At 36.9% G+C, this 16,835-nt stretch overlaps 1 pseudogene; it reads right to left on the reverse strand.

Moving 5' to 3' along the window:
- Positions 1–3,971: 3,971 nt before the first annotated feature.
- Positions 3,972–16,835, reverse strand: part of LOC137028243 (zinc finger protein 208-like) — a 29,055-nt pseudogene continuing 16,191 nt past the window's right edge.

Genomic DNA, 16,835 nt, shown 5'->3' on the forward strand with positions numbered 1-16,835 from the left:
TTGAGCTGAATCTTTACACCTTTAGCGTGACCGATCACTGTATAGATGCCTCAAGTTCAAGCGGCAGCATTTTAACCTTTAATACTGAATCAAAACTTGTTAGTTATATAATTTATAATTGAGTTTAATAACAGTATTTATAGTTACACTTGACAGGGACAAATTACATTTATATTTTAAAATTGTAATAAAATCAACAATCTGATTTGTTAACACTCTTTAACCTTTATTTTAAAAAAGTACAAAAGTACAAAGAGAAGATTTTCAAAGTTTTCACTGAGCAACTTAAGTGCATTTTGCAAATATAAACAAATTTTTGATTTTGATGGCTTTGAAAAGTGAAAGACTATAGAATATCAATTTATATGGTTTTGAATCGGTCTCTTTTTGCATAAAAAACATTGTTTTTTGTATGCCTGCATAGAGAAGATGTTTCAGTAAAACTCTTCCTACATGCAGTGCAGTGATAAGGTTTCTCTCCAGTGTGGATCCTCTCGTGTGTTTTCAGATGTCCTGACCGACTGAATCTCTTGTCGCAGTGTGAACACATGTAAGGTTTCTCTCCGGTGTGATTTCTCTTGTGCAGTTTCAAATTTCCAATTGTAATAAAAGTCTTCCCACACTCAAAGCACACATATGCCTTTTCACCAGTATGTATTTTCTGATGGACTTTTAAATTTAGCAGATGTGTAAACTCTTTCCTCATAAAGAACATGAATGTGGTTTCTCTTTTTAAAGAACTGTCAGGTGGATCTTCAGGCCTGAAGCCCTCAAAAATGTTTAGCCACATTGATCACATGTGAACAGTTTCTCTCCAGTGTGTTCCTTAAAGTTCCCTTGTAGTACAAAACATTTTCCACATTAATCACTTTCCACACAGTTTCTCTCCAGTGTGGATCATCATGTGAATCTTCAGGCTCTTTAGTAATGTGAAACTCTTTCCACACTGATGGCAGGTGAAACATTTCTTGTCTCTTCTTTTCAGTAAAGAAATACTTTCAGTCTGTGAGCAAGTTTTTTCATCAATTTTGATACATTTTTCCTCCTCTTCACTCTCCTAATTTTTCTTCATCATGTCTGTAATCAAAGTAAAAAAAGTTTCATTTTAAATTAATAAAAAAAAAATCAGAGAGAAATATATAATATACATAATGAGAAATATATGTATATATACATACATACATACACACTGTATAGTGTTGTCACAGTTCCAAAATTCCAGTAGTCGTTACCAATGCCATTAAAATTGAACAGTTCTCGGTATCAATTTTGTGTGTATATACAGCTGCAAGAAAAAGTATGTGAACCACTTGCAGAAGCTCTGAATATGTGAATAATTTTAACAAGAGAGATCATAAAAAAGCATGTTATTTTTTTATTTAGTACTGTCCTGAGTAAGACATTCTACATAAAAAGATGTTCATATATAGTCGACAAGAAAAAAATAAATAGTTGAATTTATTAAAATGGCCCCGTTGAAAAGTTTGTGAACCCTTGATTCTTAACACTGTGTTGTTAACTGGATGATCCACGACTGTTTGTTTTGTTTTGTGATGGTTGTTCTTGAGTTGCTTATTTGTCCTGAACAGTTAAACTGCCTAATGTTCTTCAGAAATATCCTCCAGGTTGCACAGATTCTACAGTTTCATGGATTTTTTTGCATATTTTAACCCTTTCCAGCAATGACTGTATGATTTTGAGATCCATCTTTTCACACAGAAGAAAACTGAGGGACTCAAACACAACTATTAAAAAAAAGGTTCAAACATTCACTGATGCTCCAGAAGGAAACATGATGCATAAAGAGCAAGGGGGTGAAAACTTTTTGAAATTGAAGATCAAGGTAAATTGTACTTAATTTGTCTTCCGAGAAAAATGCAAGTATCTTTTGTTGCTTCCAAAGGGCAATACTAAATAAAAAAAAATTATATTCATACAAAATAAGAAGGGGGTTGAGCTCCCTCAGGGGAGCTTCCAGGACAATTTGGAGTGGATGTTCATCCACAATGGATCCCCCTTCACCATCATGGAGTGTGAGTAGAAAGTCTGTGAGCCAGTCGTCATGGTCGCTATTCCAGAGTCTCATCCCGTCATGGCTGCCATGCCTCAATCTGTTCCTGTCAGAGAACTTCCTGAGCCAGTTCCCATGATAGAATTGCCTTAGCCTGTTTCTGTGAGAGAAATCCCAGAGCCCATTCCTGCCATTGAGTCAGCTCAGAATAATGAAGCACTGATCATCATTATGGCCAAAGCCATGTTATGTGTGTGGGCTACACACATGTAGGCTCCAGCCTCTGCCTGTTGTCCAGTGAAGGCTCCAGCCCCTGACTATAGTCCAATGAAGGCTCTAGCCCCAGACTATCATTCAGAGAGGGCTCCTGTCACCATCCAGAGTCCAGAGAGGACTCCAGCTCCCAGTCTGGAGTTCATTCCATGTGTCCTATATGTCCGTGGTCTTTGTGGCCGAGCCTTGGGTCAAGGCCACGGAGGTCAATCTGTCATGGCCCCCTGAGTTACTGGCGCTGCCCTGGCCCACTGGACTGCCGGCACCACATTGGCCCCCAGCCAAAAAAATATTGGAGATATATATAATAATGTCCTGGCTCTTCCAAGCTTTATAATGGCAATAAATATTTTAAGATTTTGAAGCCCAAAAAAGTGCAATCATCCATCATAAAAGATATCCAGATGGCTCTGGGGGGTTAAAGGTACAATATGTAAAATATTTGCAGTAAAATATCCAAAAACCACTAGGCTAGTGTTATATATTTTGTCCAGATGATTACAAACAATATCTCTAATGTTTTCAACTACTTGTAAATCATGAGAAAATTCCCATTCTAAACAGTGACACGGGGCAGTGCAGTCGCCTTTCAATGACGTCAGTTACATTTGTTACCGCCTTTACTGACGTAGAAACCACATGACAACAGTGCCGTGGACAAATGCGGAAGTAGTGTCTAGCGTCCAGCAAACCACTAGCTTGCTTCAAGCAGTTCCTTATTTACTTCTTGCACGTTTTATGGTGGATTGTGTTACTTATTTATGGAACATAATTACTGTTTACCATCTGCCGCTGGTTCTGTCGACAAGGACAGCTCCCGTAAACTCATGACCGGAAAAGCGGAAGCGGCGCCGGCGGCTGTGTCATAATAAAAGTCCCGCTGCTCGTGAGGCGTGTGTTGATCAATCGCTCCAGCTCCTCGTTCAGCTCCCGCAACACTCAGTTCTGCTCTGCTTTATACTACAGTAACGTTAATAATCGCATCCACGAACATGAGTTCTTCCAGACTCCAATCCTTATTCTTTTGCACCGTCCATTGAGATGGAGACCACAAGTTTCCGCTCTAAAACTTGGCGTCATCAAACTACGCCTTTGTTTTGAATAGGCTTCTAGCGACCTCTAGCGGAAAAAAATATCACAAATTGTACCTTTAATAAAGGCCTTCTGAAGCAAAGAAATGGGCTTGTATAAGAAAAATATCCATATTTAAAGCTGTTGAAAGAAGTTTCACAGCTCTCTTTACTCTATCGATTTTATTTGTGCTGTTATTTGCAATTTGTTTATTTGTTCTTGTTCTTTTTATATTTGTTTGTATATGTATATTGTCAGTTGTAGTTCGGAATCAGCAAAGATCGGTCTCTGCAGGTCACATTAAATTTTTTATTTTTTAATCGGAAAGGAAATTGCAATCAGTGCATCACTTAAATCAGTGAAAGCTCCAAATTGCAATCAGTGCATCACTGTACTACAAAAAAAATTAAACTCAAACTACATTGATTATTTAATTGATTAATTTATTATTAGATAGGGTTGTAACGGTACAAAAAACTGATGGTTCAGTACATACCTCAGTTTTGAAGTCACAGTTCAGTATGAGTTTGGTACAGCAGGTGTTTGGGGGGGGGGGGGGGGGTCTAAACACTTTTTTTTATGAAACAGTGGCTTACTGAACAAATTGTGTCTTTATCTTTAAATAAATTTGATTATAATTAATGTTCCTTAAGGATAAAACTAATTATGTCTACTAAAGCTGTAAACTATGTAGGGAGACCTTACTTCAACATCAGTATAATATTAAAGGTTAACAACAAAGCCCAAACTACTAGCCCAAATTCAATTGCTATTTATTTTTAGATATAATGATCAACACTCAAATAACAAGCAGAGATTTTATATATTTCAGTAAGTTGTACTGTATCTTTCAACACACTGTCCCTTTTAGATGTTCATTCATGTTCATTTCTGTAACTAGTAGTAGCCTATTAACGAGGAAGAGATGATCACGTTTACTCACGCTCCATGCTGCCGCTTGAACTTGAGGCATCTATACAGTGATCGGTCACGCTACATTAAAGAGCGTCAAAACGGCATTTTCTGTTTGAATTTCATGATAAAATGGATAGAATTTGAAAGATGATACTTTGTTTCTTATTGAAAGTAAAAAACAAACAAACGCAGAGCTTTGATCTTAAATCGATCTTAAACAGGATGTAAAGTAATGCATTCGGTACACATGTGCAGCGTACCGGAAGTCCTGTACGAAACGGTTCAGTACGAATACGTGTACGGTTACACCCCTATTATTAAGCAAAATGATACATAAGAGATATTGTTCTTTGGGGAGGGACTTCATCTTTGAGTTGATCCAAATACATTGAAACTGCTGGTCTTTTAAATGATGCTTCTTTGTCTTGTCGCTCGTTGTGGCTGGTTAGGACAGACTAATAGGGAAGAGATGCAGCTTCACACTTGAAATTTCTGAAACTAAAGAAAAGCTACTTAATGTGAGTTTTGGCATGACTGTGTAGATTAGATGAATGAGTGAAACTCTTCCCACATGCAGTGCAGTGATACGGTTTCTCTCCAGTGTGAATCCTCTCATGTGTTTTCTGGACTCCTGAATCAATGAATCTCTTGTCACAGTGTGAACACTTGTAAGGTTTCTCTCCAGTGTGAATCCTCTCGTGTGTTTTCAGAAGGTCTGACCGACTGAATTTCTTGTCACAGTGTGAACACTTGTAAGGTTTCTCTCCAGTGTGGATCATCTCGTGTTTTTTCAGGTCTCCTGAATGAATGAATCTCTTGTCACAGTGTGAACACATGTAAGGTTTCTCTCCAGTGTGGATCCTCTCGTGTGTTTTCAGGGATCCTGACTGTCTGAACCTCTTGTCACAGTGTGAACACTTGTAAGGTTTCTCTCCAGTGTGGATCCTCTCGTGTTTTTTCAGGGATCCTGACTGTCTGAACCTCTTGTCACAGTGTGAACAATTGTAAGGTTTCTCTCCAGTGTGGATCCTCTCATGTTTTTTCAGATGTCCTGACCAACTGAATCTCTTGTTGCAGTGTGAACACATGTAAGGTTTCTCTCCAGTGTGGATCCTCTCATGTAGTTTCAAGGATCCTGAATGAATGAATGTCTTGTCGCAGTGTGAACACTTGTAAGGTTTCTCTTCAGTATGGATCCTCTTGTGTTTTTTCAGGGATCCTGACTGTCTGAACCTCTTGTCACAGTGTGAACACTTGTATGGTTTCTCTCCAGTGTGAATCCTCTCGTGTGATTTCAGATATCCTGACTCACTAAATCTCTTGTCGCAGTGTGAACACTTATATGGTTTCTCTCCAGTGTGAATCATTTCGTGTTTTTTCAGGTCTCCTGAATGAATGAATCTCTTGTCACAGTGTGAACACATGTAAGGTTTCTCTCCAGTGTGGATCCTCTCATGTATTTTCAGGGATCCTGACTGTCTGAACCTCTTATCACAATGTGAACACTTGTAAGGTTTCTCTCCAGTGTGGATCCTCTCATGTTTTTTCAGGGATCCTGACTGTCTGAACCTCTTATCACAATGTGAACACTTGTAAGGTTTCTCTCCAGTGTGAATTCTCTCATGTGTTTTCAGATGTCCTGACCAACTGAATCTCTTGTCGCAGTGTAAACACATGTGAGGTTTCTCTCCAGTGTGGATCCTCTCATGTAGTTTCAGGGCTCCTGACTGACTGAATCTCTTGTCGCAGTGTGAACACTTGTAAGGTTTCTCTCCAGTGTGAATCATCTCATGTTTTTTTAGGGCTCCTGACTGACTGAATCTCTTGTCGCAGTGTGAACACTTGTAAGGTTTCTCTTCAGTGTGAATCATCTTGTGTATTTTCAGGACTCCTGAATCACTGAATCTCTTGTCGCAGTGTGAACACTTGTAAGGTTTCTCTCCAGTGTGGATCCTCTCATGTGTTTTCAGATGTCCTGACCGACTGAATCTCTTGTTGCAGTGTGAACACTTGTAAGGTTTCTCTCCAGTGTGGATCCTCTCATGTGTTTTCAGATGTCCTGACCAACTAAATCTCTTGTCGCAGTGTGAACACATGTAAGGTTTCTCTCCAGTGTGGATCCTCTCATGTAGTTTCAGGGCTCCTGACCAACTGAATCTCTTGTCGCAGTGTGAACACTTGTAAGGTTTCTCTCCAGTGTGAATCATCTTGTGTTTTTTCAGGGCTCCTGACTGACTGAAACTCTTGTCGCAGTGTGAACACTTGTAAGGTTTCTCTTCAGTGTGAATCATCTCATGCATTTTCAGAACTCCTGAATCAGTGAATCTCTTGTCACAGTGTGAACACTTGTAAGGTTTCTCTCCAGTGTGAATCATCTCATGTTTTTTCACATGTCCTGACCGACTGAATCTCTTGTTGCAGTGTGAACACATGTGAGGTTTCTCTCCAGTATGAATCATCTCGTGTTTTTTCAGGTCTCCTGAATGACTGAATGTCTTGTCGCAGTGTGAACACATGTAAGGTTTCTCTCCAGTGTGGATTCTCACATGTAGTTTCAGGGCTCCTGACCAACTGAATCTCTTGTCGCAGTGTGAACACATGTAAGGTTTCTCTCCAGTGTGGATCCTCTCATGTAATTTCAGGGCTCCTGACCAACTGAATCTCTTGTCACAGTGAGAACACTTGTAAGGTTTCTCTCCAGTGTGAATCATCTCGTGTTTTTTCAGATGTCCTGACCAACTGAATCTCTTATCGCAGTGTGAACACTTGTAAGGTTTCTCTCCAGTGTGAATTCTCTGTTCTTTTAATCTTTGCAGCAGTGAAAAACTCTTTCCACACAAGGAAAATGAATGTGGTTTCTCCTGTGAATGAACTTTCAGGTGGCTCTTTAGGGTTGAAGCCCCCAAAAATGTTTCGCCATCACATTCATGCAGTTTCTCTCCAGTGTGGATGATCATGTGATGGGTAAGGTTTCCTTGTTGTGTGAAACTCTTCCCACACTGATCACATGTGAATGGTTTCTCTCCAGTGTGAATCCTCATGTGAACCTCAAGATTTCTTTCGGATGTGAAACTCTTTCTACAGACTGCAGGTGAAATATTTTTGAGAGCTTTGATGTTTCTCCACTTCATTCACTTCTTCATTCTCCTCATTTTCATCCATCAGGTCTGAAATTAAAGCTAAAAAGGTACTCAGTAAATCAATAAAACAGAAAAATATGAAGATAAATATATATATAAAACCCTAATGTAATAGCAGAAAGTATTGAGCTGTGTTCAAACAATATTATGATGATTTTGATCCATTATGTGCCTGGAAATTTCCATGAAAGGGGTACAATGATGTACTAGAATTTTTTTTATTAGAAGCACAAATCTATAGAGCCCCTAAAAAAGGGACATTATGATGGGAGTAGACTTATGTCGATATTCGGTAATAATTCGGTAATAATGCTAATTCGTGAATTCGTTCGTGAATGAAATGAACCAGTTGTACCAACAATAATGATAGTGAACAGCAGAGCTCGGCTCGTGTAGTTTGGTATACAGTGCACAGCATGAGTACACCCCCTCTGAAACTTCTGAAAGTCAGCAATTACTCAATTACTTAGAAGACATGTTAGGGTTCTTTAGATATATAATGTTCCAGCAAGTCTGCTTAATCAATTACCAAAGAAGCATGTCAAAATTATTCAGGAAAATAAGATTTTCTTATCAAGGTGACAAAATGTTGTGTTCAAAAATGAGTACACCCTCCTAAAAGTTACTAAATGAAACAAAATAAAAAATTTCTGGTGTAAGTTTAAGGCAACGTTTGATCAAGTCCGTTGAGCCAAAACATTTAAAGAGAAGTAATTTCTTGAAAATAAAAAATGTTATTTAGCCTACTGAATCATTCTCAGACTTAATGCTCAGAACAATGGAACCACTTAGGAGAGAACTGTCAGGAGACTTATTTCTTAGGACAAAAGAGGACAAAAAAGTAACACAGAAATTCAAAAACAATGGACTTGTGACAAGGCTCCTGAAATAACCAGGCCTTCATTTTAAGCTTTCATTTAGTGATGAGGGATTTTTTTGCTAGACATCGGCCAGCAAAGAGCCAGCAAAAGCTAAGAAAAGAGTTTATCTCATAGAGTAAGATGCAGCAGAAATGACATGCATGGTTGTTGTTCTCACTGGAACTACCTACTGTAGCCAAAGCACAATAAAGTCAGCTAGCCATTTCCAAAGCCCATATTTACAAAATATATATTCTGGGAATCAATACTCTGGTCTCATAAGACCAAAACAATCATTTTGGATCTAACAGCATCTAAAATGTTATGGTGTTGCTAGAGGAGGAGTACAGTGAGAAGTGCCTGGTTCCTACAGTAAAGTTCAGTGTTAGTAAATTTCTTATTTAGGGATGTATGAGTGCTGAAGGTGTGAGGGAGTTGTGCTTTATCAATGCTATCATGAATTCCCACACCACTGCACACCACTGTGTAATTTAATACACAAACCTGAAACAGAAGATATTACCCTTTCCTCATTCCCTGCATTGTTGGGCATATTTTCAACATGACAATGAGGATATGCATTCTTCCAAGCTGAAAAACCTTCTGTGGACATGTATTTCACTCAGTCTTAACACTCTTGAGCTCCCGTGGGGGATTCTGTAGAGACGAGTTGAGCAACACTAAATCTAGGGTGTACTCATTTCTGCAATCCTTAATTTAAACAAAATTGGCTAATTTACTAATTTATGGGTATTAATGACAAATATTTCTCAGTTTTTATTATGTACAGTTGCAAGAAAAAGTATGCAAACCACTTGCAGAATCTGTGAAAATGTTAATAATTTTAACAAAATAAGGGAGATAATACAAAATGCAAGTTATTTTTTATTTAGTACTGTCCTGGGTAAGATATTTTACAAAAGATATAATCCACAAGACAAAAAAAATAGCTAAATTTATTCAAATAACCCCATTCATAAGTATGTGAACCACTGATTCTTAATACTGTGTGTGGTTACCTGATGAACCATGACTGTTTGTTTGTTTTGGTTGTTCATGAGTCTCTTGTTTGTTCTGAGCAGTTAAACTGAAAATCAAAACTCAAAATCATTCAGTCACTGCTGGAAAGGGTTCAAATATGCAAAAGATGCTGGAAATCTGAAGAATCTGCAGGAGCTGGAGGATTTTTCTGAAGAACAGAGCTCAGTTTAACTGCTCAGAACAAACAAGAGGCTCATGAACAACCATCACAAAACATAAAAACAGTCGTGGATCATCAGGTAACCACACACAGTATTAAGAATCAGTGGTTCACAAACTTTTGAACTGGGTCATTTTTATAAATTCAGCTATTTTTTTTGTCTTATAGATTATATGTAAACATCTTTTATGAAAAATATCTTACTCAGGACAGTACTAAATAAAAAATAACATGCATTTTGTATGATCTCTCTTATTTTGTTAAAATTTGCATTCATTACCATTGTAATGAAAACAGTGTAATAACACAAGCTGATCGTTAAATGTAACAAAGACAAACACCCTAGCAACAATTCGGAGTACCCTAGCAACCGCATATCAACACCCTAGCAACCACTCAGAATACCTTAGCAACCACATAGCAACACCCTAGCAACCACCCCAAGCACCTTAGCAACCGCTTAGCAACCACTCAGAATCCTCTAGAAACCACATAGCAACCACCCAGAATACCTTAGGAACCGCATAACAACACTTTAGCAACCACGCAGAGTACCTTAGAAACTGCATAGCAACACCTTAGCAACTACCCCGAGTACCCTAGCTACTGCATAGCAACACCATAGCAGCCAACCAGAGTACCTTAGCAACCACATAGCAACACCTTAGCAACCACCTAGAGGGCCCTAACTCTATCTATATCTATTTAGGAGGGTGTACTCATTTTTGCTTATCCTGAAACTGCATGTTTGTTTGTTTTTTGCGTGGTGTTTGGTGTTCTAAAGTACCATTTTTCAGAAGAAAAAAATTATTTTAAACGATAATGTTTTAGACAGATATATATATTTTTGCTGTAGTAAATAACTCACAAGTGTGGTCTAATACCAAGTGGTATTTTGTTCAAATGTAGAATGACTTAATTTCACTTTGAACATAAGTTGCACACTGTTTCTTTCATTGTTACCCTTCAATACAACCTAGATTGTTTGTGTTACTCTTGTTTTTATTAAATATACCTGATTATGACCTTGTTAATATGTAACTGCAAACAAGTTTTTCCTTTATCTTTGAAAAAATATTTTTGTTGATGACGATGAAAGAGAAAGGAAGGAGATGGCTGGATGACAGGATTTTTTTTTTAAATAAGAAATAGAGTACACCCTAGATTTAATTCAACAAATGTATAATATTCTAGCACTTAGTATGCCCTCCATAAATTTGAATATACTGCTCTGACCCTTCTTGGCACAGAGTGTACAAGTTCATGACAAATTGTCACATCTGTCCTGTTTAATTCCTGGATGATGAACTCCTTAAATGCCCTGATCTTTAATGGGGAGTGTTGCTCAACTCGTCTCTACAGAATCCCCCACAGGCGCTCAAGAGTGTTCAGATTGAGTGCAATACATGTCCACAGAAGGTTTTTCAGCTTGAAAGAATGCATATCCTCATTGTCATGTTGAAAAAATGCCCAACAATGCAGGGAATGAGGAAAGGGTAACATCTTCTGTTTCAGGTTTGCGTATTAAATTACACAGTGGTGTGGGAATTCATGATAGCATTGATAAAGCACAACTCCCTCACACCTTCAGCACTCATACATCCCTATATAAGAGCTTTACTACCACTGAACTTGTGTTGGCTGATAAGTGAAAAAGTTTCAAACTTTTTTCAAACTATTTCAAACTCTGTTTGTCACAGTTTAAGTTTATAGGCATGTTTTGTTATCATATAAAAAAAATGTATCTGCCTCAACTGAGCACATACGTTTTTATGCGCATTTTTAGAATAAATCTGCATCTTGGCATTTCCATCCAACGTTTTTTATGCTATATCCCAAAATGCACATAAAAACTCTTCAGTTACTTAAAATTTCCTTATTGAGCTAAATCTTCAACACGATTACCCATTTTGGCAAAGTTTGTTTGCCTAGCATTGAAATGTAATATAAAATAGCTCATAATATTTAGCATGACCTGGTGCTGACAAATATTCAGTTTCAGGACGTATATTTTTGTACTCAGCTCATAGAAAGTGCATTTTTTTTTAAACATTTATTTAAAATATTTTTTAATTATTTATTTTTTCAGAATCAAGAATAAACACCAACCTCTTTGTTCTTCAGCATCTTCATGTTTCATTCTGCATGATTCTTCTGGATCTCTCAGCTTCTGCCAGCACAAAGACGATATTAAGACTAGGTTTTGATATATATTTCATTATTCGATTTAGATTTCAATTCATTTGCACGTGTCAATTTTCTAGGAAAACACATCCTTGTTGAAACAATTTCTTAAATATACAGATAACCTTTAAACAATTAAAAAATCCCATTCTGAACTAAGAAGCTATAAATGACTATACTGCTATGTGTCAATCCGTCCGGTCATCATTACAAGGATATTTTTTAATCATTAAAATAATACTAACATTAATGCATGTTTTGAATGGAAGATGCTCTACAAATGATGTTAGTCAAGTTTTATTTACACAAACAGAAAAAAAAAAAAAAAAAAAAACATGGAATGACCCTGATATTTAATCTAAATCGAGCTCGTTCAAATGAAGAAACTTTTACCAACCTTAGATGCTGAACCAGTCTTTGGAGCGCTCAGTTCCTCATTCCTTTTCCTTTTGTGCAGGGTTGCCAGATTGTAAATGTCCAAGTATCATACCAGAAGCTCAAAATTATTATTTTTGGAAGACAATTATCGTACACGAGTTTTTAGATTAGGTAAATTAACTAAATTAATAACTAATTATTTTTACAACGGAATGAATCAATACTGAACTTACTTAAGCTGCACAATAACACTATTTTAGCTGCTGTACAGCCAAGATTATGTTCCATCTATCTCTGTAAATCTATACTTTGACACAATCTGCATTGTAAAAAGCACTAAATAAAGGTGACTTGATGAATCAAGCATACAGAATACAGCTTTTTATCTAGACCAACAAACTTTTTGTGCTGTTCCCAAATTTGGCATGGACACTTCTGATACAACATACCAATGTTCATTTTGATTGATCAACATATGGCACAGATTAATAAAAAATTTTTTCAGTCATTTCTGTGCAGCTCAATTCAAAGATCATCTGATAGTCAAGTTTTATTTACGCATAAATGAAAAAGAAAAAAAAAACATGGACTGACCCTGAGATTTAATCATGACCATAGATGAATAACTAGGTGTACCTTAGTGGGAAATTATCGTACATAATGGTATTTTTGTATTATTATAATTGATCGTACATCGTACAGAGGTCTAAATTAAGTGTCTGGCAACACTTCTTTAGTGGCAACTTCGGGTGCATTGTCGCCACCTGGTGGAATTGAGAGTAGAAAAAGCTTCTTTTTTTTTTTAATAGGGCAAATATGCATTTATAAAATCATTAATAATGTAATTAAAGGAAAGTTAAATATTCTATCATTTAAGATTAATGCATACCAATCAGAACTATAACATGCATTCGGCAACTCTAAAATAAGCCAGATTTTAGGCACAACCAAAAGTAGCAATTATTTACTATCAGTGATATTATAATTAGTGAAATAATTCCAATCAGAGAAACACTAGAAAACATAACTGCAGTGTATCCCTACAGGATCTGATCATGACTGGCTGAACATTTTTATTAAAGATTGTTATGAAAACATACATAGATTAATTGGTCACAGCAGAAACAGTAATAAGCAGTTTTGATTTCATGTCACTGTAATCAGGGATGTGGTGTATTTAATGTTAAGAAAAATACAAAAGTATGTTATTGAGTTTATATAAATGCCATATGGCATAGTTTGTCATTCAGGAAGTATGTAATTATGACAATCGGTTATGTATGTGTTAAACTGAGTAGAGCATTAGTGCCCCCTCCTGGCTGAGTGTTTTTTTTGTGCTGGCGAACTTCTTGTTTTGATGGGTGCATATTACAAAGATGATTATTAAAGGTGCCCAAGAACTTTTTTTTAAAAGATGTAATACAAGTCTAAGTCTCTGAATGTGTCTGTGAAGTTTCAGCTCAAAATACCCCATAGATTTATTTTAATTCATTTTTTTAACTGCCTATTTTGGGGCATAATTAGAAATGAGCCGATTCAGGGTGTGTGGCCCTTTAAATCTCGTGCTCCCCGCCCCCGGAGCTTGCGCTTGCCTTAAAAAACATAAAAAAAGTTCACACAGCTAATATAACCCTCAAAATGGATCTTTACAAAGTGTTCGTCTTGCAGCATGTCTAATCGCGTAAGTAGTGTTTATTTTGATGTTTACATTGATTCTGAATGAGTTTGAGGCTATGCTCCGTGGCTAACGGCTAATGCTACACTGTTGGAGAGATTTATAAAGAATGAAGTTGTGTTTATGAATTATACAGACTGCAAGTGTTTAAAAATGAAAATAGCGACGGCTCTACGTGAATACAGTGAGAAACGATGGTAACTTTAACCACATTTAACAGTACATTAGCAACATGCTAACGAAACATTTAGAAAAGACAATTTACAAATATCACTAAAAACCAAATTGCCTATCAGAGCTATGCAGATGACACCCAGATTTACCTAGCCCTATCACCTAACGACTACAGCCCCATTGACTCCCTGTGCCGGTGCATTGATGAAATTAAAAATTGGATGTGTCTAAACTTCCTTCAGTTAAACAAAGACAAAACTGAAGTCATTGTGTTTGGAAACAAACATGAAGTTCTCAAAGTGAACACGTACCTTCACTCTAAGGGGTCAAACAACTAAAAATCAAGTCAGGAATCTTGGTGTGATCTTGGAGTCAGACCTGAGTTTCAGTAGCCATGTAAAGACAATAACTAAATCAGCATATTATCATCTCAAAAATATTGCAAGAATTAGATGCTTTATCTCCAGTCAAGAATTAGAGAAACTTGTTCATGCTTTCATCACCAGCAGGGTGGATTATTGTAATGGACTCCTCACTGGTCTTCCCAAAAAGAAATTAGACAGCTGCAGCTCGTACAGAACGCTGCTGCCAGGATTCTGAGCAGAACCAGAAAACATGAACACATCACACCAGTCCTCAGGTCCTTGCACTGGCTTCCAGTTGCATTTAGAATTGATTTTAAAGTACTGTTACTCGTTTATAAATCACTCAATGGCCTAGGACCTCAATACATTGCAGATATGCTCATAGAATATAAACAGATCACTCAGATCATCAGGATCAAATCATTTAGAAATACCCAGGGTTCACTCAAAGCAAGGAGAGTCTGCTTTTAGCTGTTATGCCAGCCGCAGCTGGAACCAGCTTCCAGAAGAGATCAGGTGTGCTCCAACAGTAGCCACATTCAAATCCAGACTCAAAACACATCTTTTTATCTATGCATTTGCTGATTGAGCACTGTGCTATGTCCGAACTGTTTGTATTTTATTTTATACGTATTATCTTTTTATTCTTTTAATTCCTTTTCCCGTTTTGATTTCATTTCTTAATGTATTTTATATCTTTTATGTATCATCTTGTTATTCTAACTTTTAATGTATTTTAAATATTGCTGTCTGGCTGAAAGAGCTGGGAGAATTAGGAAGAAAAGAATTTGTGATTAGGTTAAAATTTGGTAAATTTGGATAAGGGGACAAACCTTGGGGAAATTTGAGCTGTGGTGCATGGTTAAAATATCTCTGGATTACAGTCAGGACACTTTCCAAAGGGGAAATTTGAACTGCATAGCGTAGATAAGATATCTCCGGAAGGGGGATTAGGGCTGTGTGGTGCAGTTTGAGGTGTCTTGGCAAAAGGGGAGATTGAAACTTTATCAGTTTGAAGTGCCTTAACAGGTAGCAGTCCTGTCGTGTGAGGAAGATCCATTCAGATCTGCTCTGATGGATAGATCCGTTTAGATCCACTCTGATGGACGACAACAACAAAAAAACTCCCTAAGACTTCCTAGCTCATCCTTCCAGATAGCAAAATTCTCTGTTTGTACTGTTATTTCTATTCCTTATGTTCTATTTTTATTATTCTTCTTTATGTAAAGCACTTTGAATTACCATTGTGTATGAAATGTGCTATACAAATAAAATTGCCTTGCCTCGCCTATTTGACAATGTCTTTCTAAAATAAATTGATTAAATGCTCATTAAGTATTCATGAGACGGCAAACACTGAAAACAATCGCTGCATCCTAAATCAAATACTACTCTACTATACAGTACGTGAAAAACAGCATGCAAACAGAGTAACGTTCATAGTATTCGAAAAACAGTAGGCGAAAAGACCCTGGATGACTTACTACTTCTGGCGAGAGGATTTGTGAATGGAGTATAATGGACATAACTGACGCTGGTTGGTCATGTGACGGTAAAAACATAGCGGATGTAGTATGTCCGAATTAACTCATACTACACACATTCGCACTATATAGAACATACTTTTTCAACGGACGTGAAGTAAATTTAAATTCAAATGTAGTACCTACTCAACAGTATGCAATATCGGACACAGCAAATTTGAGCATTGCGTGTACTCGAGTATGTAGTAAACAAAATTCCTGTAGCTTTCAGTGGTTAGAGCATGGCACTAGCAATGCCAAGGTCATGGGTTCGATCCCAGGGATTGCACATACTCAGATACAAATGTATAGCATAATGCAATGTAAGTCGCTTTGGATAAAAGCGTCTGCCAAATGCATAAATGTAAATGTAAATGTAAAATGGCGCCTCTCATTCACACAGAGACATGCAATACAAACAGATATATTATTTATACAGCAGTCTTATTGCGCTTTAATATTCACAGACCCTAGACCACGATGCAATTTGATCTATTGTACAGCTCGGCTTTTGTTTTATTCATCAATCCGTCAAATTTTGCATTTTATGTGACATCTGCGTTATACTGTAAATTCCATTTTTATGACTGGATTCCAGGATCCCCTCTGCATCACGGAAATAATAAAGTTATAAACGGAACATACCTGGCAACTGCTCGGACTGTGTTCTTGAATGTAGGAGAATTCAAGAACATCTTGAATGTTCGATTTTTTCCCTTCTTTTGCAGCTACTACATTTTTTTTTTCAAACTGGCTATCTATCCTCGAGGACAACACCCCGTTTGTCTGTTTTATTTATATCCAAAGTATTGTCATACTGCAAATTGTATCCAGTCTCTGACAATTCACTGTATGTGTGCGAGTCTTGTCAAGTGGAAAGTTGCGCATGCCCAGGTGAATAAAAAGTACATTTCTATAATGTACTTAAAGTGCTCTATTTTCGTAATTACTAATTTTGTACTTTAAATTAAAAATTCTTCTTTAGGACTAATTAAGATCATCTTAAGAACATCTAAGTGTACTCAACTGTGCTATTTTGAGACACCATGAAATATGAACTAAAAT

The sequence above is a fragment of the Chanodichthys erythropterus genome, chromosome 10 (genome assembly GCF_024489055.1).
Source record: "Chanodichthys erythropterus isolate Z2021 chromosome 10, ASM2448905v1, whole genome shotgun sequence".
In the NCBI taxonomy this organism is placed as follows: Eukaryota; Metazoa; Chordata; class Actinopteri; order Cypriniformes; family Xenocyprididae; genus Chanodichthys; species Chanodichthys erythropterus.